Below are 14,804 nucleotides of genomic sequence, written 5' to 3' on the forward strand. Positions count from 1 at the left end.
AAGTCTTCTGTATGCTACTAGCAGAACAATTTAAACCTCCATAATACTGAATAAAGGATCCATTAAAAATGATAAAATCTAAAGTACTCAGCTGAGTGCTTGGTATAACATGGGTTCATCCATTCGAGTTTAGAAAGTGAGCATTTCACTTTTTTCTACTGACTTTTGTCAAAAACAAGTAAAAATGTTTTAAACGAGTAATATGACTGAAAAGGCACGTGTCTAGTTGTGGGGTATTTCAACACATTTTAAGACCCACCAAAAACTAATAAAATGTATCTCTACTATTTATGAAACCTCTTACTGTTTTCACCCTACATAAATATCAGTATGAAATAAAACACGCAATCATAGAGTAAGTTAGTAAGGGACAATCATAGGATTCCAGTATACCTACAGATTACACACATCCCTGTAACAATTAGTTTCAAGTTTCTTAATAAAAACTGGGAATGGAAAGAAATGTTAAATCCTCGGAGTATCTCCTTTCCCTATTTCAACCTGCTCTATTCGCTTGCTCGTGGTAAAAGCAGAAAAAAGCAGCGCCAACACAACCACAGGGGAAGTGCATGGCAACTAAGGTGTAAAGAGTCAGTACAAACTGCCTACAATGCGACATGCATATAATCAGCTCTCCCCAAGAATGATTAACACACTCTCCTTCAAGCTCTGGGTATCATTTTCTTTGTGGGTCTTCTGCTGGGTAGCCCGCATCGTACAGTATACAATCTCTCTTGGGAAGATGCCTAGCTGTCTATCTTGTACGGGCTTCTGTTGGAGCATTCATGCCATTGCAGGAGAATTATTTACTTGTCCTTTCATCCCAGTCCTGGATCCTTGAGGAGAGGCACATATTTTGCTATCTTTGTATCTGCAGCACTGTGAATGCTGCTTGGCACAGAAGCCCTAATAAACAGGTGTTCATATTTATATGTACTAAATGGACTTCACTGTTCATACTCTCACTGTTAAGTGTGGTTCATGAGAGCATAATCGAAACACCGGAAGTCAAATGGAACAATGTGTGATAAAACTGGCCCTCCTGAAAGAAAGTCACTAACATTACCAAGAAGATCTTTTTTAAAGATTTTATTCATGTATTAGAAGAGAGAGAGAGAGCACGCATGGGTGGAGGGGGTTGCACGGAGAAGAAGAGGGCTAGAGGAAGCAGCAGACTCCCCATTGAGCAGAGAGAGCTGATGTGGAACTCAGTCCCAGGACCCTGAGATCATGACCTGAGCCAGAGTCGGATGCTTAACGGACTGAGCCACTGAGGCGCCCCTAGAAGATCTTCACGTGCTAACATACTTTTTCTGTATTCTGCTAGTCTATCAGAGAATACAACAGTTTTTAAATTAAAATTCATTCCAGCATTTTATGTAAGAGGCCATCAAATTCTTCCTTGTAACCATCAGTCCATGGCACTGAACCAATATATAAGAAAGTTTGATATTGCTTGATGAGTCTTCTACACATTTCCAGAACTGTCAACAGACCACTGCAGCTTCTAGGTGACTCATGAACACTAGTTATACCTGTTGCATTTCTGTTGTCTATGATGTCCACAAGTCTGAAGACTTAATAAACATTTCCCTTCTCTTTTTGTACTTACAGGTGCTACATCATTAAAAAGACAAAAGAAAAGGAAGCAAGCCTTAATAAAGTATAATAACCAGCTTTCTCCGAATTTATTTTATGTTATGATCTCTCAGGGTCTCTAAATATGTTTAGTATATTGACACGACCCAGAATAAACAACATGTATAACATCAAAGTAGTCTGAGTACCCTTGAGTCATACTGGAAAGACCAAGAAAATGCTGAGGGAGGAAGGAGCACTTATATGTCCAACTGACGGCTAAAAAGGTTTTTACATTAACTCATTAGCATAACAAAATAATTTCAGCTAAACTGTTAAAATCTCCATTTTTTTAGCATATGGCAAATTGTACAGGCTTTTGCACTAAAAATAATTTTGGCAAATAAAATATAATGACTTTCATTTAAGTACATAATAAGGAAACAAAATAATTTAAATTGATCCTTTTCCCAATGTCTGTATCATTTTAGAAACATCAACATGTTCTCTTAATCACATTTGCAATGGAAAATATTATGTGACATTAGCTAAACTACTATGAGAAGTCCTGGAATGTATCCAACATACTAATTTACAGTAACATATAAAGATACAGGGAATAAAAGAAAGGAAATAAAATACTAACTGCATTTAAGTGAACGTTTCAAGCCCATCTGTTATAATTACAGAGCTAATGAAAGACATTTGGCATTCAAAGAAAATATATACTTTATATATAGGCTAGAATAGATCTTTCTGAACCAAATAAAAGCATTTGTAAAATTGTCGAAATTATGAAAGAATAAATTTCCACAGGGAGCTTCTTGAACATCAGCATTCTTGCACAACACTTATTAGAAATGAAACAAATTATAAACTAAGCAACAATTACAAAGCTAATTAACATTTAGGGAGAGGGAGGTAAAGTAAACAGCTTTTAAATGGTTTACCAACTAAACAATTTATTTGAATCAGTATTTAAAACTCCTAAATAGCATTTTATTTTTCTACTTTTTTGAATTATTAAAAAAAGAAAAAGAGGAGAGGTAGAGAAAAAAAAGAGAAGTGTTATAGTATCTTTTGACAATTGTCCAAGAGCACATCCGAGAAAGAACTGTCAGAGTGCACACTGCCAACTACTATTAAGAATTAGTTTGAGGAACTTCCAAAACTTTTATTTCACTAGACTAAAATAAGGAAGGCTCTCTCAAAATAAATCTGCAATACAAAACAAAGCAGAATCACAAAATTTCAGAGATTAAGGTTAAAGATGAGTTATGAAATAGTAACAATAAGCTTGAGGATATTCCTGTTTGTCCAATTAATTATGAAGTATTTATTCTGTATCAACTATGGCAATGGGCTAAGGGCTCTAAGTCAAATATTATTATAGGTTTTCTATATACTTTTTAGCCTCTCCCAAACTTTTCTTATCAGTTAGCTGGGATTCTCCCAGAATGCAGAAAAAAGAATAAGGACAGAAAGTAAGAAAAACAAGTAAAATTGACATGGAAAACTGATCCACAAAATCCAGTGTCTCTTTAAGCAAGAGTACCAGAAGGAGAGAAAATAGAAGGATTATAACCAGAGAAATTATTCTTTTTTTTTTTTTTTTAAAGATTTTGTTTATTTATTTGACAGATCACAAGTAGGCAGAGAGGCAGGCGGGGGGGTGGGGGGGAAGCAGGCTCCCTGCCAAGCAGAGAGCCAGATGCGGGGCTCGATCCCAGGACCCTGAGATGATGACCTGAGCTAAAGGCAGAGGCTTAAACAACTAAGCCACCCAGGTGCCCCCAGAGAAATTATTCTTTTTTTTTAAATTAACATATAATGTATTATTAGCCCCAGGGGTGCAGGTCTGTGAATCGCCAGGTTTACCCACTTCACAGCACTCACCATAACACATACCTTCCCCAATGTCCATAACCCAACCACCCTCTCCCCAGCGAAATTATTCTTAAAAAATTATGAAAATATCTACTAAGAGCTAACATGCACTAACCATAATTTCATTGAACAGGTGGGGGAGCCAGAAGAGTCTTTCTCTCTTTTACTGATCTCTGTATCACACTACAAAAGCACCTACTCTTAATATCTATCACATTACTTCCCTAATTGGAAAACACCCACTTCAGATTAAAACGTCTCACACCTAGAAACACTGGCAAAATTTTAAGGTAGCAAAGAAAAGGAAAAATTCCAGTAGCCTCGTGAAAGAGAAAACAGGCCAGCTACAAAGAAAGGAGAATTGTCATTCCTTCTCATTAGCAATATTCAATGCAAAAACTAAAAAAAGCTGTATCTTCCAAGGTCAACAAAAAAATTGTGTGAAACTAAAATTTTAATACCTACTAAGTTTACATTCAAGTCCATGGATATTAAACATAAATGGGCTAAATTCCCTATTTAAAAAAAACAGTAACTTTCAAAATGTGCAAAATATACTTTGTACATGTACACACACACACGCTACCTATATATACACACCCATTTTAATTATAAGCATAAATAATCATAAACAAAATATACATGTACATGTATGTATGTTTTATGTATATGTACATATATGTGCATGAGGCACAGTGACACAACAAATTCAAAAATAAAAGCAGAAGGGAAAAGCACAAACAAATGCTATCAAAAAGAAAGCAGCTATGGCAAAGAAAACTGGATCCAAACCAAAAAGCAGTAAATAGGGCAAAGATAAAGTTCATATTAAAAAAAAGTCTTATGTTAAGAATTCCAACAGAACAAGAAACGGTCACTGAAGTTTACATACCTAGTATGAATTTCCTTGACATATAAAAGTAAAATTGAGTAGAAATATGTACATGAATAAATCAGACCTTAATACATCTCTCAGAAATCAAGACATAAATAGATATAAAACAAAGAATTTAATTAACAATGATCAAGTTGATTCAAACTTACACATACACAGATTTCCATCATTCAACACCAGAGAATATATATCCTATAAAATGTACATAGAATTCTTTTTCTTTTTTTATTTTTTAGAACTATTTTTAACTCACTATACATATGACCATAAAAAAGTCCACAAATTCAAAAAAATCAAGTATTTACTAGGCCATATTCTAAAAAGCAGGTATTTCCTAAACCTAATACATTAACAATTACGAATTTACAATATAAACGCAGTATCTATCCACCAGAAAAACTGAAAAATCGCATCTAAGGCAGATTTCTTTTAGATCAAAAGAAAAAACATTTATTATTTTTGAAATGATTGAATAAGAAACATGTCAAAAATCTTTGAGATGTGGCAAATTTGGTTATGAAAAAAATACAGCTTGAAAAATGCAAAACTCAAGACCAAAGGATAAAAATAAATGAAGCTAGATTTAAAAACTGAAGCAAGTAAGAACCAATATACACTGCATGAGATGAGGCATCTCAGGAAGTAAGCCCACCCAAATACTGTATTTAGGAAGATGTTATTCGTAAGATTCAGGTGTTAAAGTCTATCAAAAGAATCAGTGTTTGCTTTAGAAAAAATATGCTTAAAATAAAACTGACTGAAATAAAACTCAATCTACCGAAACATCTTATATATAAATTGGCTTAAAATCATGAATATCTTGATGAGTGATTTGCTGCTGCCATTCTAGCCCAGTTAATTATTCTGGTTTGTCCACTAACATCCATTTCTGACTGAAACATCTGCTAGAAAAATAATAACATTAAATAGCATTACAAAATCAAAACAGGCAGTGCTATGAATGAGATTTTTTTCCTCCTGCCAGTATCTTCCCTTTCTGACACATCTTCCTCACTGCTGTCACAATGGTCTTCTTTTCTTTTTCACAATTTTTTTATTTTTATTTTTTTTCTTATGTTAGTCACCATACAGTACATTGTTAGTTTTTGATGTAGTGTTCCATGACTCATTGTTTGCGTATAACACCCAGTACTCCATGCACTCTGTGCCCTCCTTAATACCCATCACCAGGCCAACCCATCCCACCACCCCTCTCCCCTCTGAAACCCCCAGTTTGTTTCCCGGAGTCCAGAGTCTCTCAGGATTCAACTCCAGCTCCGATTCCTCCTTTCATTTCTCCCCTCCTTCTCCCAATGTCCTCTACACTATTTCTTATGTTCCTCATGTAAGTGAAACCGTATGATAATTGTCTTTCTCTGACTGATGTATTTCACTTAGCATAATCCTCTCCAGTTCCATCCACGTCAATGCAAACGGTGGGTATTCATCCTTTCTGATGGCTGAGTAATATTCCATTGTATATATGGACCACATCTTCTTTATCCATTCGTCTGTTGAAGGACATCTCAGCTCCTTCCACAGTTTGGTGATTGTGGACACTGCTGCTAGAACATTGGGGTGCATGTGCCCCTTCTTTTCACTACATCTATATCTTTGGGGTAAATACCCAGTAGTGCACCTGCTGGGTCATAGGGTAGCTCTATTTTTAACTTTTTGAGGAACCTCCACAATGTTTGCCAAAGTGGCTGCACCAGCTTGCATTCCCACCAACAGTGTAAGAGAGTTCCCCTTTCTCTACATCCTCTCCAACATTTGTTGTCTCCTGCCTTATTAATTTTTGCCATTCCAACTACTGTAAGGTGGTATCTCAATGTGGTTTTGATTTGAATTTCCGTGATGGCTAATGATGTTGAACATTTTTTCATGTGTCTGTTAGCCATTTGTATGTCTTCTTTGGACAAGTGTCTGTTCATGTCTTCTGCCCATTTTTTGACTTGATTATCTCTTTTTGGGGTGTTGAGTTTGAGAAGTTCTTGTAGATCTTGGATACCAGGCTTTATCTGTAGTGTCATTTGCAAACATCTCCCATTCCTTGGGCTGCCTCTATGTTTTGTTGACTGTTTCCTTTGCTATATAGAAGCTTTTTATCTTGATGAAATCCCAAAAGTTCATTTTTGCTTTTGTTTCCCTTGTCTTTGGACACGTGTCTTGAAAAAAGTTGCTGTGGCCAATTACTAGAACCTATACAGTAATTCAGTAATGTGGCAGGATACAAAATCAATGCACAGAAATCAGCTGCTTTTCTGTACACACTAACAAAGTAACTGTAGAAAGAGAAATTAGAGAATCAATTCCATTTGCAATAGCACCAAAAACCGTAAGATAACCTTGGAATAAACCAAGGATCTATACTCTAGAAACCACAGGACACTCATGAAAGAAATTGAAGAAGACACAAAAAGATGGGAAAACATTTCATGCTCATGGATTCGAAGAATAAACATTGTGAAAATGTCTCTGCTGCCCACAGCAATCTACACATCCAGTGCAATCCCTTTCAAAATACCACGAACAAACAATCCTAAAATTTGTATGGAACCAGAAAGGACCCCGAATTGCCAAGGAAATGGTGAAAAAGAAAAACAAAGCTGGGGGCATCACATTGCCTGACTTCAAGCTCTTACATAGCTGTGATCACCAAGACAACATGGTACCTGCACAAAGAGGCACACAGACCAATGGAACAGAACAGAGAGCCCAGATATGGACCCTCAACTCTATGGTCAACTAATTTTTGACAAAGTAGGAAAAAATAGCCAATGGAAAAAAGACAGTCTCTTCAATAAACGGTGCTGGAAAAATTGGACAGCTATGTATAGAAGAATGAAACTCAACCACTCTCTTACACCATACACAAAGATAAACTCTAAATGGATGAAAAGACCGCAACGTGAGGCAGGAATCCATCAAAATCCTCGAGAACATAGGCAGTAACCTCTTCGACACAGTGGTCTTTCTAAGGGAGTCCCCGATACCTCTGGATCAGGTCCAGCCTCCTCAATATGTCACTGTGGTAGGCAGACTCCTAAAACGCCTGCACTCCCCACTTTTACCCCCTAACATGTCCCACCCCTAATCCAGAGACTCATAAAAAATATATGTATATGATGAAATATCATGCCAGAGATTATATCACATGGCAAATGGATTTTTGCAGATGTGATTAAGGCTGCTATTCACCTGATGCTGGACTAATCAAGGGAGAGATTAGTCTATTCAAACTGCACAATTCCTTTAAAAGCACAACGTTTTCTTCAGCTGGTAGGAGAGAGGAAAGTCAGAGAAATTCAAAGCAAGGGAAGGATTCAATACATCATCACTATCTTTGAAGACAAAAGGAGCCCCACGCAAGGTCCAGGAGTCACCTCTAGGAGCTGACAGCAACCTCAAGTAAGGCTGGCCAACGGGCAGACGGCCAGTAAGGAAATGGTGCCCTCAGTACCACAACCGCACAGAATGGAATTCTACCCTCACCTACATGGACTCAGAAGATGATTCTTCCCCAGGGCCTTTGGATAAGCGCACAGGCTGGTAGACATCTTTAAGACCCTAAACACAGAGCACAGCTGAGCCTGCCCAAACCTCTGACCTACAGAAGTATGACCTCATAAATGGGGCTGCTTTAAGCCAATAAATCTGTGGTAACTTCTTATATAGCAACAGCTCACACTTAGCACATTTCACATGGCGGTTTGTTCTCTGCTAAATCACTATTCGTATTTTTAAGAAAATTTTTCTATTATACTTACATTACACAGTGTCTTCTTTACTCAAAATTATTAAGCAAATAGGGTAAATATTTTAAGCTCCATCCTAGTAATGAAGCAGCAAAACCCAAGAGAAACTCTCTGAACACAAGCATTTCTGAGTCCAGCATTCTGAGTACACAAATGTGCCCTCTATCTATTGGGTCAAGGAAATAGTAAATTCTCTAATTGACGACAAAGTACATAAATCAGAAATCTTCAACAAATAACCATACTAGCTACAAGCTTTAACATAACCATAAAAAAAAGATTAATAAATCTGACTATATAAAACTTTTAAACTTTATATGGTGAAAAACCATACATATCTCAGAGAAAATCAAATGACAAAAAAATTTTTTTAAATAACCTGCAATTTGAATTACAAATGTCTAGTATCCTGAATATATAAAAGCAAAGCGTATACATTATAAAAATGAGTATAACTTAAAAATAGACAAGGACACTTTGTAGAAGCACATAATTTAGGGAAGACATAACATGGGCCAACAAAACATATTTAATATGCAGGATTTAGTGAACATTATTTCCCAGCAGCCAGGCCAAACACCTTACAAGCACGACCTTATTCAAGTCTAACAAACCACCATTTTCGGTGGATACCATTACTGCTCACTTTACTAATGAGGCACAAAGAGATCGAATTCCTTGCTCACCCTTACAAAGCCAGGAAGTGAAAGAGGAATTGAATTAGAGGAGTTCATAATTAGTTAGATATGGGTAATTAATGCAAATTCCATTAACACACTGAATAGTTTATTTCACTTATATCCTCACTCTCACTTAGGTTATAAACAAAGAAGGTAGCCAGTTTGGGATTTGAATTTCATAAAATATTAATCCTCACTGACTACCGAAAGAAATACACCAGAATGTTCATAAAACACAATTCATAATACTTTCAAACTGAAAAGCCCCAATGCCCAACAGTAAAATGGATAAACGACAGTATCTGGCAACAGAATACTATGATCAATGAGAGTAAGTGAATGACGACAATGAGCCGTTCGGAGAGTTTCACCAACATAATGGCATGTGGAAAAAGAGAACAGTACTTACTGTATAAGTCCAATACATAAAAGTACACGACGTACAAAAACAGACAATACTAATTTATAATGTGATGTCAACACTTGCCTCTAGGGAGTTAAAAGCAGTGACCGAAAGGAACAGAAATCCTGGGGTGCTATTACTGAGCCAATCACAGTTTAGGTGCATTGATCTTACTTAGGGGTGTTCACAGAAAGGTACACCTATAGTAAATACATTTTGTGTGTATGTATCATACTTCAATAAGAAGTTTTTTTAGAAAACTAGAGAATTTTAGGTGAAAACTAAACTTGTAAGGGATAATATCTGCCTTTTTATTTCTCACATGAAACTCTATGCAAATATTACTACTCTACCTCATGTGTTTTCATTCGATGGATTAAAATTTCTTATTCTTCTCCAGTAACCTGTAGTATATTAAGATATTAGCTGTGCGAATAATATGAATGAACGCACTGTAAATCTAATTCTAAGATATTTGTCCTTAGGCCCCCCACCCAAAAAAAAGAAAAAAAAAGAAAGGAAGGAAGAAAGAAAAGGATACAAACAACTACCACATAAATCATTTATCATTTGGTTATTACTAAGAGCACAAAACGAAGTACTATATATTATCAATCACTTTGTAACAATGACTGCTTGAAAATTAGGATATTTGAAAACCAAAACATTCGAATTTAAACATGTCTGTTTAACATGATACTAGGGTTAGTAAGCTAACACTGTATATTATAGAAAAGACTTTAAAACTTCTAGGCAAACATTAACATAATGATTACAGTTAATTGGATACATTTAAATCATATCTTTTAAAAACATAAGAACAGCTATATTTGCATGCTCTTTGGTCCAAATTTTGATGTCAATTAGTATATTTAGCCCACATTTATCTTTTCTAAAGATTTATTTATTTGAGAGAGAAAGAGGGTGCACTTACGGGGGAGGGGGTTGAGGGAAAACTCGGAAAGAACCCCCACTGAGCACAAAGTCAGTGTGGGACTCAATCCCAGGACCTCAGTAAGCTGACATCGTGACCTAAGCCACAATCAGGAGTCTGCCACTCAACGGAATGAGCAACCCAGGCGCCCCTAGCCCAAATTTAGAACCTGCACAAGAAACATGCCCATCTTCATAAAAGATTCCAACGGTAGTATAAGAATATCTATTCTTGGGGCGCCTGGGTGGCTCAGTGGGTTAAAGCCTCTGCCTTCAGCTCAGGTCATGATCCCAGGGTCCTGGGGTCAAGCCCCACATTGGGCTCTCTGCTCGGTGGGGAGCCTACTTCCCCCTCTCTCTGCCTGCCTCTGTGTCTACTTGTGATCTTGTCTGTTAAATAAATAAATAAATGATTAAAAAAAAGAGAGAGAATGTCTATTCTTACAAACAGTACACAAATAGAATTAGGTCATCCAAATAGAAATTATATTTATAAAAAACTAGTAAATATATCCACACAGTCTATACAAGTGAACCAGATTCTGGATGAATAAAACTTTCATACATGACTTTGGAGAGGAAACTCTGTTTCCCACCTATCTCACAGAGAAGTGGTAGAATAGTCTTCTATTACTGTCCACTAACAAAATGCTACTCAGTAAGTAAGCACATTGGCAAACATTATTATCACATAAGAAATGGCAGTAAAAATCTTAACATAAACTAAAATGCCTGTAGTAGCTGAATTATATCTAGAGTATTTATATAATCATAGCAAATAACTCAAATATGTTGTATGCCACTCATGGGCTCAAAGGATGATGGCTAAAAGCAATGAAAATATTAAATCATTACTGATCTGCTAGCTTTGGGTGTTTATTTGGATTTATTTACTTTTTAATTTTTTTTAAATTTTTATTATTTTCTAAAGAGAGAGAGAGAACAAGCAGGGGAACAGCAGAGGAAGAGAGAAAAGTAGACCCCCCCACACACACACTGAGCAGGGAGCCGGACATAGGACTGATCCCAAGATCCCCGGAACATGACCTGAGCAGATGGCAGATGCTTAACCAACTGAGCCACCCAGGCACCCCTCTTAATTTTTAGAAATCTCTAAGCCCAACCCATGACCCCAAGATCAAGAGTCACATGCTGCTCCAACTGAGTCAGCCAGGCCCCCATCTGAATTTCTTTTAAATTGATGCACAAAATAAACAATAATTTCCCTTTTTCTCTTAGTAACTTTTTCAATTAGAGGAAAAATTGTTTAAAAGAAAAGATAGAATTATAGATTGGATGGGCCATAAAAATTAAAAAAAAAAAAGAACTACTGAATTCAATTGAAAAATATCAGTATGAACTCATGATTTTGAAAAATATCTTTTATATATGATTTATTTTTGACCAGGACTCAAGATAATTTAGAGGAACAAGTCTTTTTTTTTTTTTTTTTTTAAGATTTTATTTATTCATTTGACAGAGAGAGACAGCGAGAGAGGGAACACAAGCAGGGGGAGTGGGAGAGGGAGAAGCAGGCTTCCCGCTGAGCAGGGAGCCTGATGCGAGGCTTGATCCCAGGTCCCTGCCCCAGCAACCGACTTCTAGAATGATGCTGGAACTGAATATCCACATGGAAAACAAAGAACCTTGAACCTTTCATCTTGTATTCTCCCACCATACATGTGATTTATAAAGTGAATAAACAGGAGCACCTGAGTGGCTCAGTCTGTGTGTGTATCCTTTTGGCTCAGGTCATGATCCCAGGGTCCTGGGATAGGGCCCCTCATTGGGCTCCCTGCTCAGCGGGAGCCTGCTTCTCCCTCTCCCACTCCCCCTGCTTGTGTTCCCTCTCTCTCTGTCTCTGTCAAATAAATAAAATCTTAAAAATAAATAAATAAATAAATAATCTTAAGGTAGCCTTGGAATATGCAATAATACTTTCATATAAGACATACCAAGCATAATCCTTAAAACATTTGAAAATTGACAAGTGACATACTTCATCAAAATTAAACCCTCTGCTCATCGAAAAGCACTAAAGAAGAAAGAAAGATGCAAACTAGGCAAAAATACCTAAAAAATACATCTCTGAAAAATGATTTCTCTGTAGAACATTTTAAAAACTCTTAATAGTAATGAAAGACAAATCAATTGGAAAAAGGGGGGGTAGACGTAAAAGATTTGAGCAGACAACTCACAGAAGATATAAAATGGCCAGTAAGTACATAAAGATGTTCAATTTTATCAGGATATACAATATTCATCATGAAATACAAAACCAAACCCACAATGAAATATCATTAAACACCAACCAGAATGGCTGAAATTTACAAACACTGGCAATAACCAGTCCTAGAAAAATGGAGAGCAAAGGGAACTCTCTCACATCTTACTGGTAGAAATGGAAAAGTATGCAAATCCTTTTGAAGAAACTGTCAAACTGTCTTCCAAAGTTAGACACATATTTTCCAGGAAATCAGCAATTTCAGATCTAATTATTTCCACAAGAAACATGAAAATATGTGTCATGTTGCATAAATGTTCACAGCAGCTTTATAAACAATAGCCACACAGAGGAAGAAATCTTTCAGGTGGTGAATGGACGAACCTCAGAGGCCAGACTGAAAAGATTTCATCCTCTAGGATTCCATTTATATTTCAGTCTAGCAAAGGATCAGATCACTGACTGCCAGGAAACAGAGTGGTGGAGGGTTCAGAACCAAAAGGGTCATGAGAGGAAATTTGGGATGAAAGAAATATTTTGTATCTTGATTATGATGATAGTTATACACATGACTGTAATACTTCTCACAACATTCAGCTGTACCTTTCTTCTGAAGAGCTGACTTATATTGTATGTAAAATATACCTTAAAATTAAGAACTCTCACGCAGAAAAAAAAAAAAACCTTCCAAATTTATTTATTGGGTAATGAATGGCGGACAGGCTAGTGTCAAAGTAACATTTTTTGAAAATAAGATTTGTCAAATCTGAATAAAATTTAAAGCCTAACTACTGGAAGTCACTTGTGAATAAACAGAAGCCAGATGGACCGGAAGGACACTTGACGCTTCAAAGAAGACATCGCTGGCTAAGATTTGTGTTGAAACAAATGTTTAGCTACGGACATTTCCTCATGTGCCTGGCAAGGGGGAGACTGGGACCAGACTTCACACAAGCTTCAGTCGTTCTGATGTGAGAAGACAGATGAAGTTCTCAGGACTAGGGAGACTGGAAACTGAGGGGAAACCTTGAAAGGAGGGAGCCACAGAGGGGAGCCCCCAGGTTAAACTCTCAAATTTTCCTTATACCCTTAACATGTACCTTCCCAGAAGGACTCTGAGCAGCTCAGGGAGAGCAACACCTAAACTGCTGAAGGAACCCAGCAGAGATTCCCGATGCCAATGGCTGGGGTGACATGGATTGGAGTGTAAGTCCAGCCGTCATAAAAGTCTCCCAGAACAAATTCTGCCATTGAACAGAATAAGGTAATAGAATCCAGAATCTATAACCTATCACCTAAAATGTGCAGTATACAATAAAAATTCCTAGACATGTGAAAAACCAGAAATGAGAAAATGGGACCCTTAAGAAAGAAAAAAAAAATTCAAATAAAAAAGGACAAGATGCACAAAGACTTTAAAAAGCCATTATCAGGGGCGCCTGGGTGGCTCAGTGGGTTAAGGCCTCTGCTTTCGGCTCAGGTCATGATCCCAGGGTCCTGGGATCGAGCCCCGCATCGGGCTCTCTGCTTGGCAGGGAGCCTGCTTCCTCCTCTCTCTCTCTGCCTGCCTCTCTGCCTGCTTGTGGTCTCTGTCTGTCAAATAAAATAAATAAAATCTTAAAAAAAAAAAAAGCCATTATCAGAAACATGTTCAACAACATATAGAAAAAGCTGGCCATAACAAAGAGTAGCATAATACAAGAGACATAAAAACTGCAAAGTGAAAACCTAACAAACTCTGCAACTATGACTTAAAATAATTTCAATTAAAATGTCAATGGATAGGTTTAACAAGAGATTGGACAGAACAGAAAAAATGGTCAGTGATGTTGAAAATAAATGAATCATTTATCCATTGTGAGAAACTAAATTATTGAAAAAGAAATTAACAGAGCCTCAGTAACCTGTGGGACAATACCAAATGGACTAACATGCATGTAATTGGAGTTGCAGAGGAGAGAGAGATGGGACAGGAAAAGAAAAAGAAATAAAGGTCAAACTTTTACAAACTTGGTGAAAAAAATCAACTTACAGTTTTAAGAAGCTCTGCAAACCCCAAGCAGGAAGAATACAAAGAAAATCACACCTAGGCACATCACAGACTGCTGAAAACCAAAGATAAAAAGAAAATCCTGAAAGCACCCAGAGAATAATCAAAACATTATACACATAGGGATAATGATACTCATGACCTGACTTCTCATCAGAAACGATGAGACAGGAAACAATGCAAGAACCTCTTTTAAATACTCAAAGAAGAACACATTGAGGAGCACCTGGGAGGCTCGGTGGTTAAGCACCTGCCTCTGGCTCAGGTCATGATCCTAGAGTCCCAGGATGGAGCATCACATCGGGCTCCCTGCTCAGCAGGGAGTCTGCTTCTCCCTCTGCCCTTCACCCCGCTCACACTTTCTCTCTCTTTCTCTCACTCACTCAAATAAATAAA

General features: G+C 37.0%; 1 protein-coding gene across 10 annotated transcripts in view; it reads right to left on the minus strand.

The window, feature by feature from the left end:
- LOC111154508 (lysine methyltransferase 2C) overlaps positions 1-14,804 on the minus strand; it is a 267,678-nt gene that overhangs the window by 121,774 nt on the left and 131,100 nt on the right. The gene's annotated exons all lie outside the window — the stretch shown is intronic.

The sequence above is a fragment of the Enhydra lutris genome, unplaced genomic scaffold (assembly GCF_002288905.1).
Source record: "Enhydra lutris kenyoni isolate GAN:26980312 unplaced genomic scaffold, ASM228890v2 scaffoldscaffold37, whole genome shotgun sequence".
NCBI classification, from domain to species: Eukaryota; Metazoa; Chordata; class Mammalia; order Carnivora; family Mustelidae; genus Enhydra; species Enhydra lutris.